This window comes from Hirundo rustica, chromosome 6, assembly GCF_015227805.2.
Source record: "Hirundo rustica isolate bHirRus1 chromosome 6, bHirRus1.pri.v3, whole genome shotgun sequence".
In the NCBI taxonomy this organism is placed as follows: domain Eukaryota; kingdom Metazoa; phylum Chordata; class Aves; order Passeriformes; family Hirundinidae; genus Hirundo; species Hirundo rustica.
In genome coordinates, this window is record NC_053455.1 from 14450294 (window position 1) to 14466590 (window position 16297).

General features: G+C 37.3%; 1 protein-coding gene across 9 annotated transcripts in view; it reads right to left on the minus strand.

Annotated features, from left to right (window-relative positions):
• Positions 1–16297, minus strand: part of TUNAR (TCL1 upstream neural differentiation-associated RNA) — a 164183-nt gene that overhangs the window by 38522 nt on the left and 109364 nt on the right. The gene's annotated exons all lie outside the window — the stretch shown is intronic.

Consider the following 16297-nt stretch of genomic DNA (forward strand, 5'->3'; position numbering starts at 1 on the left):
TAACTACTCTAATTGTTTCTATTCTCCTGAGAAATAGATCTATTGAGACTGTGTATGTGAAAGCAGTATTTATCAGTACCACAGAACATTTTATAATTATCAATATACTCTGGAGGATATGTGGAGGATGAACAGTTAAGAGTGCTGCATCCCCTCAATGCAAACAGCACATTTGTGACTGGTCTTCCTGTAGCTTAAACATAACATGCCTTTGGGCACTCTGGAAAATATGAATATGAAGACTCCTACAAGAACTGTAAGTACTGAACACTTTGGAGTAACTGACCCAATTACTGGCACCAAGCAATGGGAACTTCAGCCTAAAAACCTTAATACAAATCTCCCTGAAGCCCATTAAAATAGATTTTGAGAGGCTGTGAATAAGGACCTTTGCCAGCTGGCTCCTTTGTCCCTGGGCATCAAGACACAGCTAGATCACAAAGTCACCAAAAACAACTTGGAAGGAGCTGGTTGAAACCCTGCTCTGACCTGAAGTTGTCCTGGATGTGACAGTGCGATGCTGGGGCTGAATTTGCTTAGATAATATATGCAGCAAAAACAAATGCCGGTTCCCTTCAGGGCCAAAAAGAAAACAGTCCATTTATTTGTATGATGAGCCCAGCCACAGACCAAAATGCCACTGAGCCAAATGTTATTCAAGCATGAAACAAAGAAACTCCTCAGCTGCACGAATTTACTGTCCAGCTGTCACCTTTCATACTTTCCACACAGAGTACCCACCTGCACTGCCACCAAATCTTGCAGAACACAGCGTTCTTGACTTTAAAGCTTTCTAGTTATTAACCTTGCCATATTTTGGGTCATTTTTCCCCTTAGCAGAGCTTGATCTAGCCCTTTCCAAACAGTGAAAACATCGTATTTTGAAAAAGACCCCAGTTAACTCCTATTTCCATCTCCCCTTGTTGTTAGAGGGGTTGAAGTCGAGGTGCATCTGTGTTATACACTGAAAATATGAAAAGTGGGGGAAAGAAACAGCCATGTTTCATATTTAAGCTCTGAGGAACTGCACATGCCAGCTACAGCAAATACCACATCCTTGACACGATAGCTCAGGGCTTTGCCTCAAAATGCTGTAGCACTTTGTATATTTCAGTCAAAATTCTGCATTTTGCTGCAATTTGGGTATTCTAGGCTTATATGTTCATGGAAAACTGCCTTCCATTTGAGGGAGCTTTGGGGGCTGACCCTGTAGGAAAAACATTTGCTCTTATGCCCCTGAGCATTAGATAAGCTAACTACTCTCTTTCTATATCTGATGCCCAGGTGGAAGGCAAATACTCTGTCTAGATGCACAGGAACCCCACTAGCTTTGGAATAGCCACAGATAAGAAGGTGAGAACACAGTTTTTAAACATTGTAGAGAAAATGCCAGCCCACAGCCCAGTCCAGCAACTTTCAGTGACACCTTGTGTTGTATCAACTCCATTCAGACCTTACTGGGTCCCTAAGAAAATTTCCCTCTTCCTGGTCACCTTTGCAATTTGGTTGGGTGTTTGAGCCTTCCCACTGGCACAGGGCTGCTTTCCAGAGCACCACATGCAGCATCCCCGTGATGAAAAGGCACTAAAGCAGCAATTGCATCATCTAACACAGCACATGCAGCGAACTGCACTTCCACCCACAAAGAAACTGCCACTGGTGCAGCACGCAGTGCTTTTTGCACACCAACATGCACTGGACTGAAACTGCAGATGAGGGGCTACTCCAGCACTACCAGTGCAGTAAAGTCTCTGGTGTTATATGGAAGAAATCTCAATGTTTTCAACTCACATTTGACTTCTAAATATGCTTGCAATGCATTGTGTATTTTCAGCATGCCAAGGGCTCCTATTTTGGGTTACCAGCCTGAGAAACCTTTGAAGAAGTCTGATGTTGAACGAACCTTTGAAAAACTGGTGCATTTTAACATTGGGCAGTAGGAGAAGTAAAAAATTAGAAAGACAGCTACAAGATATCAGTAGTTTCTTCCAGAAACAGAGGTCAATGGCCATGAAATTTGTCACTATCTTGTTAAGCCTCAAGAAATTCAATGTTTTGACACTACAAAGTGCACCTGCCTCTGGAAATTATTTCGAATGTCTAAATTATCCCCCTTCCATCAGATTCAATAATCTTTTTGCAAAAATATTTGCCTTATATTCTGTACAAAATACTTCCAGCACTTAAAGATACATTTTTGGGAATAGAGGTCAATGTGTGTATGTCCCAAAGGTAGGATATTAATAACACTGGAAGATCTATAGTTTTCCATGAGACATGGCATTTCAGCTACTGACTGTAAAAAATTGAACTTGTTCCAAGGGTTGTTTTTGCATAGGAAGGTGACACTACCCTTGTAGAGGACTTATGGGTATTCCCCTCTCATCCTGGGAGAGTCTGACTGTCCCAGGAAGGACTCTGAACATCTTCAGTGCTTTTTGAAGGTCGGAAGGAACTGAGTACGGGTATATCCTAGCAAGCATAATATAATGCTGTATTGTGTCATCTGGATTTTCTTACATACTATTCCAGCATGAAAAAAGACTTTGACAGATTTGGATCAATTAATTTTATTAAATACATGCATCTCCCCAAGCACCAACGACCTCAAAATATTCTTTTTTCTTTGTATCCTGCTCAGAGAATCCTCATCAAAGCAATTCTTCTTGGCAAGTTGTTTTCATTAGATAGTATATCGTGCATGATTTCCTTGGTGAAATACAATCAAATGGTATAACAGTCCCAAGACCAAAAAGAAAATACTAAAAACCATAACTACTAAAAATTAGCACTGTCCAGGGTGCAAAGCCTTGTGAGAAGGAACAATAAAAAAGAAACACAAAAATAAACAGAGATGGAAACTGGTGTCTTTAACAATAACATAACTTTTATTTCTAGCCAGAAACATAAATCCTGATGCACTCTGGGCATATCCATATTCATATTTGGAATAAATTTATTTGTGTTTAAAGAACAAGTCCCAGTACATGAGATTGAGGAAGCTGAGTCTGCAGCTCAGGATTCAGCTGCAGCTTAAGTTCAGCCATATTTTAAAATAAAAAGTTTTTATCACTTCTACTTGTAGCAGCAGCAGCAGCAAGAAATTCAAGATCTGTGTTTAATTTTGATTAATCTCAAAGAGTTATTTTATGTCAGATATGAAATCAGTTCTAACACTGCAGACCTGGACAGGCTGCCACTGAGCTATCTGGTGTTCTCTGCGGAAGAGTAGAACCTGTATTTAAGCATATTGATATCATGCTTACCCATGTGTCAACATGAACCTAAACTGACAAATTACTTTTTATTAATTGTCCTGTGCTCAGTGTAAGTGTCCAAATATTTAAGTAAAGCTTGAGAAAGAGGCAGAATTTTTTTTCATGGCTCAGAGACAGAAACCTTTTATCAAAGGAAAATTATTCTGGTCCTTCAGCTGCTTTAAGAGAAGGTTACAACACATTCCTTTCAGCCATCATGCATGTGGTGAATGGGGGAATATTGTAATAAGTTGCCAGGATATATCCATATAATGCCATTTTTTTCTTCAGTCTTTCATGAACTCTACAGAGTCCACTCTGATGTGAGGCAAGTCCATGAGCTCTGGGGAAAAAAAAGAGTTCTAAACTGCTTGATCACACCTCAGAACCCTAAAAACAGAAGATAAATTACAAAATGGAGGTGAAACAAAAAGAGGATGACTGAAGGCCAAATCAAGGGTAAAACCAGTGGTGGAAAGGCTAAGGACAGAGGTAGAAAATAGACATGTTGGGGGAAAAAATATCTATGGGAAGAGAGTTAGAGGTATAGGCTGAGAAGACATATGTATGACAGCATTGAAACTGCTGCTGAAAGGGACAAAGGTGTGAAGCAAGCAGCCTGGGATTCTGAATTCAGGTAAGAAGGCAGTTTTAGCCTGTCTTTCTGCACTAAGACTTTACTAAGATTACTTACTGAGGACAATTCTTGCAGTTATTCTGTGTTTGCTACATGACATAGAGGTGCCTGGATACCTAGAACCAAACTATTTTCTCACCGAGGACTGGGTCAAGTTCTTGAAATCTGAGCTGGAGCAATTTCAGAAAATACTGCCTCACCCTTTCAATGCCATTTGCAAATTTAAAGTCACCATCAACAAGCTGCCAAAGGAGCTGTTGAAGCTATATAGTTCTGCACTGCACTGATATGATATGTATTAGCTATGATCTTATGGATGGTTACACTGTCTCATCTGACCAGAATGGCAATTTCCAGCTCGAAAGTAGGCAAAAGTTGAGAATGGTAGCTTTTCAATTTATTTTGAATCCCCAAACCACACCAGTTTATATTTTTCCTTGCTTCAGTTTTAATAAATAATATGCATTGTTTCCCACCAGGTGCTACATATTCAGTGAGTGTAAGTGATGTCCAAATAGAATCCCAAAGGGATCACAACCATGGACGTAATGGCAACAAGTGTGAGACTATTATATTTCACAAATATAACCTTATAGGTTAATTCAGGTAGGAAGGAACCTCAGGAGGTCATCTAGTGAATGTTTGACTCTGACTCAGTTTTGCCTGCTTGTCAGGAGTACCCAACTTGCTCCCAGGCTCAGCTGTTAGAAAAGATTTTTACTTTTGCCTATCTTCACCAGATGGGAAAGACTTTGTTTTATTTCTTCTAATTTTTTCTCTGACTTCATTCCTTCAGGAAAGAGAGTGCTTAAATATTATGAAGGCTTTAAAATCATTCTTGCTGCATGCTAGACTGCAAAATTCATAAAACAAAAATAAATGAACCACAGATATATCAGCTTCTGTCTTGATTCATGCATTGCATGAGGAAGAGTTTTGGGGTTTTAAAGAGAAGATCACATATGGAAGATTCAGTCCAGTCATCCATTCATACAACATTTGCATTATAGAGCACCTGTGACTAGTTCTTTCTCCTGAGCACTTCAAAGAGTACATGCAGTGATATTTTTTTAACTTTGAACAAAAAGAATATTTGCATCTCATGTGACTCATTAACTTGACAGAGCCATAATATATCAATTGAGCTACACGGAAAGAAGACTATAATAGCACAATGAGTCTGTAGTCCTATTTCTAATTAACATGGCTTAACTAGACACAATGAGCAATCTCACAGTGTAAGCACACTCCTGTGACAGTCATACAAAAAATAATCTGGAGAGGTTCAAAGGATTTCAGTCCAAAAACCTGGTTATTTTCTTCCATCATCACAACTCAATTTCATTTCAACTTGCTGCTTTTGAAAGGAGCAGTCAAGAGAAGTATTGGAAGATGAGGGCCAGTATCATCATTATCCATATGCAAAACAGACACAACATTTACTTCCCACGAAAAGACACTGTGATGTTTTCATTATCATTAATAAAATGCCTTGCAATCCACAGACAGAAAAAACTGTCTAGGGTCAAACTATTCTATTCATAAGAAAGTTTTTGCTTTTCAGTCTGCAGACAGGCACTGTTTTGTTTTGCTCTTCCTTTTTCCTATAGAATATTCTGTTTGGGCTTTGGTTTTTACTTCTATCCTCACCTTTGGAACCAGATAACACTGGGTTCTGGCACAATGCTTTGCACATTTGTTGTACTGCATTTTAAAGAGCCCCACCATTTAATGAAGCAAGGAAACAAAATTTCAGTTTTGGAAATGCTATTATCATATACGTTACAAAATATGAGGTTTTAGGTTTGCAAAGTCACAATCTTCACCGAAAAGTAACACTACTCTCTAGTCTACCAGATTATTTTACAATTATTCTATTTTATATCTCTTATATTTATCCAAGGACAGCAAAATCAGGGACTCAAGATGAGCAAGGAATAAATACTACTGTTACCCATACCCGTACTGTAGCAGCACTTTGTCAAGAGCAGCTATGCTGAATCTTCTGTCCTGAGGCATTAAAGCAAAGGTCACAGTAATGTGCTCATGAAAGATCGTGTGGTCTTTCCCATCAGCTTCAGGTGACAAATGCAGAACCTTGGACAAAATCCAACTCAGGAAATTGCCTTCTAACTACATAAAATAATTTCTACTATTTCAATTGAGTAATGCATTTTCTTCACGCTCCTTCTTGAGCTCCTGTTCTTGGGCAGCTTTCAATAACATGAACGTTTTACACAAGAGTTGATTTGAATTCTAAATACTCCTAAACAGTAAAATTTCATGAAATATTTTAGCAACCTGTTTCAAATGAGCCATACAATCTGAAACTTTTCTATTGCCATTTTATGTTGAAGAATTAACTTGTGCTAGAACAGCATTTTCCCAAACTCTGTATTTAACGCTAAAGTTGGTGACTTCTGATTATTTTTATTTATTTTTCTCCTACGTATGTTGGAAATGAACTTCTTTTATAAGCTATCTTGTTAGAATCTGGGAATTCTTAGCATACGGAAAGAAGACTTGTTTCTTTGTTTTTAGCATAGCAAATCTAATGTATATCATGTTTTTAATTGTTTACCATAAGGCTGAATTAATTAGATAAGGACAATAGTCAAAGGCTAGATACTTTCAGCTGCTTGAAAATGTAAGCTGGGTCCCTGAATTATCTTGTAATGCCACTATGAGCCTAAAATTTATGGGAAACATTAGGACTAAGGTTCTGTGAATATTATGGTTGAAGGTTTTGGAAAAACTTAACTCAGCAAAGACGCCAGAGAGCACAGTACAGGCTTGCTGTCCCACAGTAATTTCCCAGCTGAACATTATCAGGTTCTCTCCAACAGCAGCCCCTGGGCAGTGACCTGTCTGAGGAGGTCCTGGATCTCAGCCAGCCCTGTTCCAGTAGCTTGAACAGGGTGAGGTTTATAGCCAGTGAAGGGGGTTTGGCTCTCTTACTGCACAAGGACTGTCACACTAAATCACTTTTAATAGATTCTGTTTCACAGACACATGCCTAGACCTGTTGGAAAGCTCAAACAGTTCCATAAATGTCGAATGACTTTGTTCCAGAAAATGGATGTTTAAAGGCTACACCTTTTGTAAAAACGTAATTCGCACATTTCACTTGTGAGTTTTCCTCTGTGTTATAACACCCAATACTGGATGAAAAATATATTTATATTCTATGAAGAAAAATTATCTCCTATGAAGACATAGCCTGTAAAGTTCTTCTCATCTACATAGGCTTATTTCCTTCTAACTGCATATATTTTTTCTGCAGTCAATTTTAGATAATCATATTATTCTCAGCTAAGTTTTTCAAATGATATATGAAGTACTTATTTTATCAAACAGCTGCCACCAAATAGTCTTAAAATGGAAGATTAAAATCCTCAAAGTCAGTCAGTGACAGCATTATACTTGCATATACAATCTTAATACAGCCATGGGTGTAGCACTTTTGAATGCCATTTGCATATACTACTTCCTCAACAAAGGATCCTTTTATGATCTTAAAAATATATGTGAAATTCAGCAGAAAATAAAGACCAGGTAGTATTTTCACAGCTAAATTACAGGAAATGGAAAAATGTTTGCCCATGTGTTTTGAAATCCCATATATTTAATACATTACAGCTTCTAATATGCACAAGTGAGGTTGGGGTGTGGGGGAGGAAGGGAGAACTGGAGAGGTCATGGGATAATAATCATATTTTAGAGGATTGATAATCTATGAGGAAGGTGCCATTTACGAGAAAACATCAGCCCACAATTGCAGCCCTAATATGATACACAGTAAGTTGCAAGCTCAACAGTCCTCTTTGAGGTTATCAGCAAGTGTAATATTCTAGATGTTTACACGTTCTTTCAATAATCTTCTATACCCAAGTTTGGGGTTGTTTTTTTTTTCTTCACCACTTTAATGGTCTTCTAATACTGTTTTGTGTTGTTTTGTATATATACACATACTCATGAGGATGAAGAGAACCAACTAGGAATATTTTCACAAAAATATATTTTGTTTTATAGACTGAGGAAAAATTTAACAGGTATTAACACATAGTAAGAACAAATACCTAGTTCTGTAATTTGTTTCATCTCTTTCTAAACATCTACTGTACAAACTTTTCCCAACCTGTTCTCAAAAAGTAAAACACCATTGCATGGGAGATTATTATTGAGTTATAGTTTTGACTTAAACTGTTTCAAGCTGAACAAAATGAAGCAAATAGTTATCTCATTATTTCTCATAATTCTCATAATTTCTCACAATTTCTCTGTTATGCAAAATGTTCTTAATAAGCTATTGTTTAGTGGAGTTTCACAAAGATTTTGTAATGAAATCCAGAACAAGGAGAGAGAGAATCCTCACTCATAGCGAATTTACAGAAATGTTTCCCCCAATATGCCCATTTCTTAGAATGCTGTTCATCTCATAGACCTTATACTTTCAAGTGCATAAATGTCAGAAAGAACAGTGGTATCTATAATTGAACCAAAGAAAATAGATATTCCTCTGCTTTTTATTTTGCTATATATTTTTTTATTTCAGCTTTGTCCATCAGCTAGTTATTTAAAACTTCAAATTTTCTTCCCAAAGAACTTCTTTATTCTTGTCTCTCCTTGGTGAAGATATAGGGCTAATTTATATGCAGTGAACAGATAAAAATTCTACAAGATTCTGCATAAATATTTCTCTATTCTTTCATACAATATTTCATTGTTACAGTACTTTATTTCTCTACAGTTTTAACAGAATACATGTTCTATACCTCTTAATAAATCCTAAGAGAACACCTATTAAATAGGAAGAAAGAGAACTTAAAAATGCTGATATGGATTTCCTACATAAAAAAAAAAAAAAAATTGCTACTTTTCCTATAGAAAAATAAATTTTAAAAAAAGAATAGCTCCTAAAAAAATCCCCTCTATCAATCTAACAATTTTAGAGCCCATATTATGCATAGTCTAATTCAACACAGCAGAGACGCCTTGCCCATTGTCCTGGGGTGACTGTATGCTCCAGTATCCCCATCATCTCTTCCTTTTCTGCACAGAATTGGGTCAAGTAGCTTTAACAACTGGAAAACTTTATGGTTTTCCACCAAAAGGGCATGCTACAAGGACTAAGGCAACAACAAATTTCATCTTAGCAGTTTTGTTGGCCTATGCTGGAGGGAAATTATAGACAATAAATCATATTTTTTCCTCTAGTCTGGTGCTTCCCATGCTCTCAAAAACAATTAAAAAGAATTTTTTAGATTTTTGTATTAAAAAAAAAAAAAGAAAAAAGACAAAAAAAGGGAAAAAAAAGAAAAATAAAGAAATTATAATTGCTCAATTTAAGGAAATATATGAACTTCTAAATTATTGTAAAGTAGGGCAGATGCACCAAAAGCACTTTTAGAATGGTAACTTTTAGTTTTCTTGTTTCAGCATTAAAATGAAGAGATAAAATTCTGTTCTATTTCCCTCTAGTGACTACTTTCATTGAAATAGGATTTCCTTCAGATTTATTGTGAAGTAGCAGAACGGGAGATGACCCCTTAAGGTAGCCACTCATTTCTCCCGTAGCAAATTACGTAATTCCTGAATTTGATTTCCAGTGCACATGAGGCATAAGATGCACTTTAGTTAAAAAGAACAGGGATGAGGATCTAACATAGTGAAGGGTTTCATTCAGGTGCTCTAAAATGGATTTTGGGTATTTTCAGTTTTGAAATCTGCTGCTCTGTGAACTTGTGTTTTGAGAACAACTTCCAAGAATTCAAGTGAGACTTAATAATTTTTCTCATGTTAGGACAGGTTAGTATGAACCAATTACTCCCACATAAAAAGCTGAATGTCTATTTGAGACGCTTCTGCCTGTCTGGGGTGATGCTTTTGCAGGCATCGGAAATTTTGCTCCAGTTTTATGACCTTTGAGAAATTTTACCTATTTCATTCTTTGGTGTTGGGAATTTATACCTCAGATTAGGGGTAAAAAAAAAAAAAAAAGAGTAAAAACCCCCCAATTCTAAGAAAAAAATTGCCAGAATTCTCTGCCCCTCCCTTTTCCTTCCTAGCCCCAAATTTTATTAAAATAAAAAGAAAAAGAAGAGTGGGTGTGAGGAAGGCTTTTACAAGAAAACAAAGGTTTGTTTGTTTGCTTTTTCTAACAGCAAGAAGAAACATTTAGCAATTCCCACATGGTGACACAAGTAATTGTGTGTTCAGGCCTACGGCCATCACTAGAGATAATCTCTTGCATTCCCTGGGAAAAAATTTTGACATCAGCTCATTGAATTTAAAAAAAAAAAAAAATCTTCATCTATAATTTGCACAAACCTATGATGCTGTTCAAACCCACAAGCCCAGCCACCAGCAATGAGTGTGAATATCTTTTTAAAAGCCATGGTAAGACATGGCTGCTTCTGAGATCATCTTTTCCATGTGTTTTCGAGACTTCCAGTCAACAGAACACCTTAAGCCATAAAACCTTCTCCCTGTCATCATGCTTTCTTTTCCAGAAAGTTTATTTGAGACAGTATAAAGGTAATATAGAACTAAACACACCTTTGCACAACTTAGTAGACCTTTCCTGAGCCCATTTGAGACCCAGAAGACACAACTCATTGATCTTTGCAGGTATTATGCCTCTAATCACTGTGGCTGGATAATCTTCCCCCTTTAGCTAAACGAGTTAAATCAGAACTAAAGCAGGAGTAAGTCAGTCATGGAGGTTTTTCTTGGTTTCTTTTGGTTCTGTACTAACTAGGAAACAGTACTCCAGGTTCAACAAAGAATTTTCCATCCTTCCAACCCTCACTGCATTTGGTTTCCCTACAGCCCAAATACATCTTCAGCTACCAGTGAAAAAAACCATGATGCATCTTTGCATGTCTCTTGTCAGGTGCTGCACTGAAAACAGAATTATAGGAAGTACTTAACAGAAGACCCTTTTGTAGTGAACCCATCATCTTCTGAAATGTCTTTATTTCAGTGCAACTGCCTTTCCATTCACTTGATTTCTATTTCCTGTCACAGTCTAAGGAATTTCTATATTATTTTCATTTCATAAATCCATCATATGAGATAGGTTTAAGAAAGTCAATAATACTACATCTTTTTCTCCATTCATCTTGAGAAAGAACATTTTTTAAACTTCTGCATTAATGATGAAAAATTGACTGCAGTTTTGCGGAAGAATTTACTTATTAAAATCTGAATTAATCATATAAAAGGGAAATCCTCATTGCCTTATAATGTAGTAAACATGAGATCTGAAATGTTATTTTCTTTGTCTTGGGTTTTGTCTTTGCTCTCAAAATCCTGTTTATTTTTCTTTGCAGTAATACTACTTCAGACCTATGAAACACCCTTGAGAGAAGATTTAAAGTAATAATTACAAGGGTCAGAAAATTTGTCCATATGTTTTGTGATTTCCTAAATTAAAATCAAAACTTAACTTCAGATTTTAAGAAAATACATGCATTTTTTGTTCATTTTCAAGGAGAAAATGTAAGTAATTTTCTGCTTAAGAAGCCATATTGAACTCATGGGATTTATACCAACAGATAATTTGACTGAGAAGGTACCAGATTTTGAATGCTTCCATACTGCCTACTTTAATTATTTAGCAGACTTAAGACTATATATCTTGTTTGGTTCTCACTGAAAAATAAAACAAATTAAGTGTTCTCTGTGTATCAAGGATAAATTATATTATTCTGAATCCCAGGTGATGTGGGAATAAAAACCTGCTAAAATGTTGGAAGGTGAAAGGAAATAGTCACATTTTGGGTCTGGTCACAAAGATGTGGTGGATGATGCATTTTCTGGGCAACTGGGAAAAATACGAAGAGCACAGTACAGGTTTGAGGTGGACTCTTTCATCATCCAGACCACTTATAAAAGAAGGAAGCAGGAACATATCGGTAACAAAGTGTTATGGTGGCATATCTGTTTCTACAAAAGCTGAAGAAAGCAAGTAAAGGAAAAGGGCTCAGCCTGTGCTTCTGGCCAGCCTGGAAGAGCAGGCTGAGATGATGCAGATGCAAAGTAACCTGTCAGAGTGACCATGAAATAGATGACAGAATTAACAAGCTTCAGATGGTTAGAAGGGAGAACACAAACATCATAAATCATGGAGCTCAGGACAGCAGACTGCAATAAACACTTGGAGGTGGAAGTGCTAGATTTTTACAAAATGTCAGTAAAAAGGGGAGTATGAACTGGAGAGAGCTGCTAGTGCTGTTAAAACAAAGGAAAACAAAAGGAACAAAAAAAGGACAATTCATAGGCACAAAGTATCCTAAACTACAGTGTCAACAGTCTAGGAATAAAATGAGAAAGGCAAAACATATAACTTGTGACAAGTAAAACATAGGAGAAAATTTATTATTATTAGACTATTAAGAAAAATGCTGGTCTGTTCCTCAACAGGAATCTTGAGAAGGTCACAGTGTTGTCATCTTTGCTTCCATCTTCACTAAAAATGTCAATTCTTATCTCACAGCTAAGAAAATGAGCTGCAGAGATAGAGATGAATAATAAAACCAGAACAGTGACAAACTGGTTGGAAAATAGGTAAATAAGAGGTTCCAAGACAGGCTCAGAGGAAATTCTCTGTAGGTATTTTCCTTAAGCCTGCCTTGTGTCCCATGGATGATAAACAATTATATTTTGAAAGCCTGTCAAAAATAAATTAGGCTCCAGAAAACCAGAAAAGCCACTCCTCTATCTAATTAAAAAAAAAAAAAAAAAAAAAAAAAAAAAAGAGAGAGAGGAAAAGAGAGGCGAGACAGGCTAGAGGAGAGAAGACCATGCAGCCTACTTCCAGTTTTAGAAAAATCTTGCAATGAAGAGTCAAACAATCATTCACAAACACCTAAGAGACAGAAAAGTCATGACTATCTGCATGAGCCTTTCAATATCAAGTCATAGTAAATTAATATAATTTTTTTTATGAGATCAGAATTGTTAGTGTAACAATGAAAAATAAATAAGACAAAAATAAGGCTCTGGAGAGGGATCTGGACAGGCTGGATCCATGGGTCAAGGCCAGTGTGTGGGTCAAGATGTGAGGTTCAACAAGACCAAGTGCCAGCTCTGCACCTGGGTCACAACAAACCCAAGCAGCTACACAGGTTGGGGCAGAGTGTCTGGAAAGCAAAAAAGGACCTGGGGATGCTGGTGACAGCAGCTGAACACGAGCCGGCTGTGCCCAGGTGGCCAAGCAGGCCAAAGGCACCCTGGCCTGTGTCAGCAATGGTGTGGCCAGCAGGAGCAGGGCAGGGATTGTCCTCCTGTACTCAGCACTGGTGAGGCCACACCTCAAATCCGGTGTTCAGTTCTGGGCCCCTCATGACAAGAAAGGCACTGAGGGGCTGGAGCATGTCCAGAAAAGGGCAACAGAGCTGAGAAGGGTCTGGAGCACAAGTCTTGTGAGGAGCAGCTGAAGCTGTTTAGTCTGAAGAAAAGGAGGCTCCGGGGGGACCTTGTATCTCTCTACAATCACCTGAGAGGAGGCTGCAGCCAGGTGGGGACTGGTCTCTTCTCCCAACAAGCAACAGGACAAGAGGAAATGGCCTCAAGTTGCAGTAGGGGAAGTTTAGATTACATATTAGGAAAAGCTTCTTTGCTGAAAGGGTGGTCAAGCATTGGAACAGGTAGCCCAGGGAAGTGCTATAATCACCATCCTGGGAAGCCTTTAAAGGACATGTAGACTGGCACTTATGGAGTTGGTTTAGGGGAGGGCTTGGCAGTGCTGGGCTGACGACTGGACTTAATGATCTCAGGAGTCTTTTCATTGTAAATGATGCTCTGATTGTATTAGTCAAAATTAAACTTCACTGATTTGTGTATCTTTTCTCTGATAGAAGCCATTGGCAGGCATCAAGGAAAAACATGGAAAAAGTAGGGTAAGAATGTATTTAACTTTTATGTGGTAGGCTGTCCTGGTTTCAACAAATATGCAACCTAATGACTTTCAGAGCTGGAAGTTGCATCAACAACTATTTTGGGATATTCCATTCAAAATTAAAGTATATTTAAATACAATAGTGCAGAATCTGATATTATAATATTTTTTCAAAAATCACTTATATAACATTATGAATATAATATAATTGTTATGTAGAGAGATCATACCAAAAATTTCAGAAGTTTCAATCACCGAAAGATCTAGGAATAAAACTCCAAATAATCTTAAAAGGCTAAAGAACACTCCTGCAAAACCAGGATTCATATTAGAGGGAAAAGAAAAAAAAGTTATGCATTTAGATTACACTACACAGATAGAGGATAGGGAATGACAGATCTGCTCTGCTGCAAAAGATCTGAGGATTAAAATGGATCAGATCAGAGCACGTGCCAATAACATTGCCAAAAGCAAACACACTGCCTTAATGAAAGGCTGGCTGTAAGAGATGGTGCAGCATCCACTGGAGTAGATTTTCAGTTACAAGCACTGCTCCTCAAGAATAGTCTAGGGCATCTGAAAGGAGTTAAGAAAGCAGAATGAATGATAGAAGTCAATAAAATATTGTTCAATAAGGGTTGAATGGGTCATATAATCTAGAGGAGGGACATTTGAAAGGAATTTTAAAAGTTTTCAAATGTGAAAAAAGCTGTAAGGAAGAGACTAAGCAATTCTCCATGAACACTACGGATAAAGCAAGAAGTTTTACAAATAAATACCAACAAGGAAAATTCAAAGCCAGGTCTTGGAAAAACTTTTGGACAACCAAAGTTATTCACAAAATAGCTCAGTCTCCATCACTGGAGTTTATCTAGGAAAAGATAGACAAACACCAATCAAAAAATGCTTAGGTATAAATGACACAGCTTCACGTTAAGGGAGTTGGCATCCTGGATGCTTTCCAGTTTTATTTTCTGTGTCCTTTCAGTTTTTCTCTCTGTTTTTGCAGACGCAAATAACTACTTGAACAAATCACCAATGGATGTTGTAGAGTCTCCATTACTTCTACTTTAATTTGAAAATAAAAGTCCTTCCTATGAAATACACTGTCTTGCAACAGTTAATATATGTGGCTTTATGCAGAAATGACAACAAGGTCTTTCCTCTTTTTTTTTTTTTTTTTTTTTTTTCTGAAGGAGATTAAACTACATGGATCTAATGCTTTCTTCTGGCCTTACTATCTAGATGTTATAAATAGATTAACTGAATACTGTTGAGTACTGCAACACATTGCCCAGAGATGCTTTAGAATCTTCAGCCCTGGGCCATATGCCGTAATTGACCCTGCTTTGAGCACTGGTTTGGATTGCAGAGTCTCCAGAGGCCCCTTCTAGCTTCAGCTCTTGTGATTCTGTGAGATCCTGTGATTTCTAGATTACAACTACATTAAGTACATCTTATCACCATGAATCAAGTGAAAAGTCTGAAGCATTCAAGAATGAAAAGAAGAAAAATCGATGTGAAGAGCATTTTCTCTCCTGTCATGGTCCACATGGCTTTTTTAATCTGATCTATCCTAATTATTTTTGTTCCAACTGGATTGCTTTTCTAAAGAAAATTTGGCTCTTTTCTGTTGTTATGAGGGTGGGAAACGAATCTGATGAAAGTTACAGACTGTGAGATGCCACCTTATATGTATGTGATAAGCAGGGATATAAAAACATAGAAGGCAATTTTGTAAAATGGAGAACATGAGGAGATGCTCCACATGAACTGGGAATTATAAAGACCAATTTAGCACAACAGTTTAGAATGGATAATATGAAATTTTAAATGAGAAAAATGTAAGTTTTGAATGGAATATGCTTAAAAGAAAAATAGACAAAATACTGGAAGATTTTCAGTGTGCAAAGAAAGGCAGAGAATGGAGGCAAAACCAGGAGGAATCAGCTTCTACAGCCGAGTGAGGGCTGCTGTCCAAGTCTATGCCCTCACCATTGAAATCTGTAGTTGTGTCATATGCAAGTCACATCTTTGACTGATACAAACCCAGCCATTCTGTGGATGAGGGTTCTTCAGTAATGGTTCTTTTTAAAGGCTCACAAAGAAGGTTTACTTTTATCCCCAAGACAGCAGAAGCAGGGCAACCTAACTAACCTACTTCTCTGTTCCATATTTTCAGAATAAGATTCACTTCCTTTGATTTATCTGATCCCTCAGAGGAAACCACAGACATACATAGTGCAAACAAATCCTTCTCATGATGCAAGGAAGAGATAGATGCCTCTAAATGGGAGTGAGAATCACAAGTAAACACGGCAAGCACTATGCTAACCAGAGGTAGTAGTGACAAGATGATATGGTGGCCCCTTATTGAAACTCTGAGCTAAAAGCTTGTGCAAGCCTGTCAATTAGAGTCTCAAACCATGTGCTGAATGTTGGCACTTATACCAAGTACTTTGGAAATAGAACACTCCTTAATTCACATAAATGGCTGAA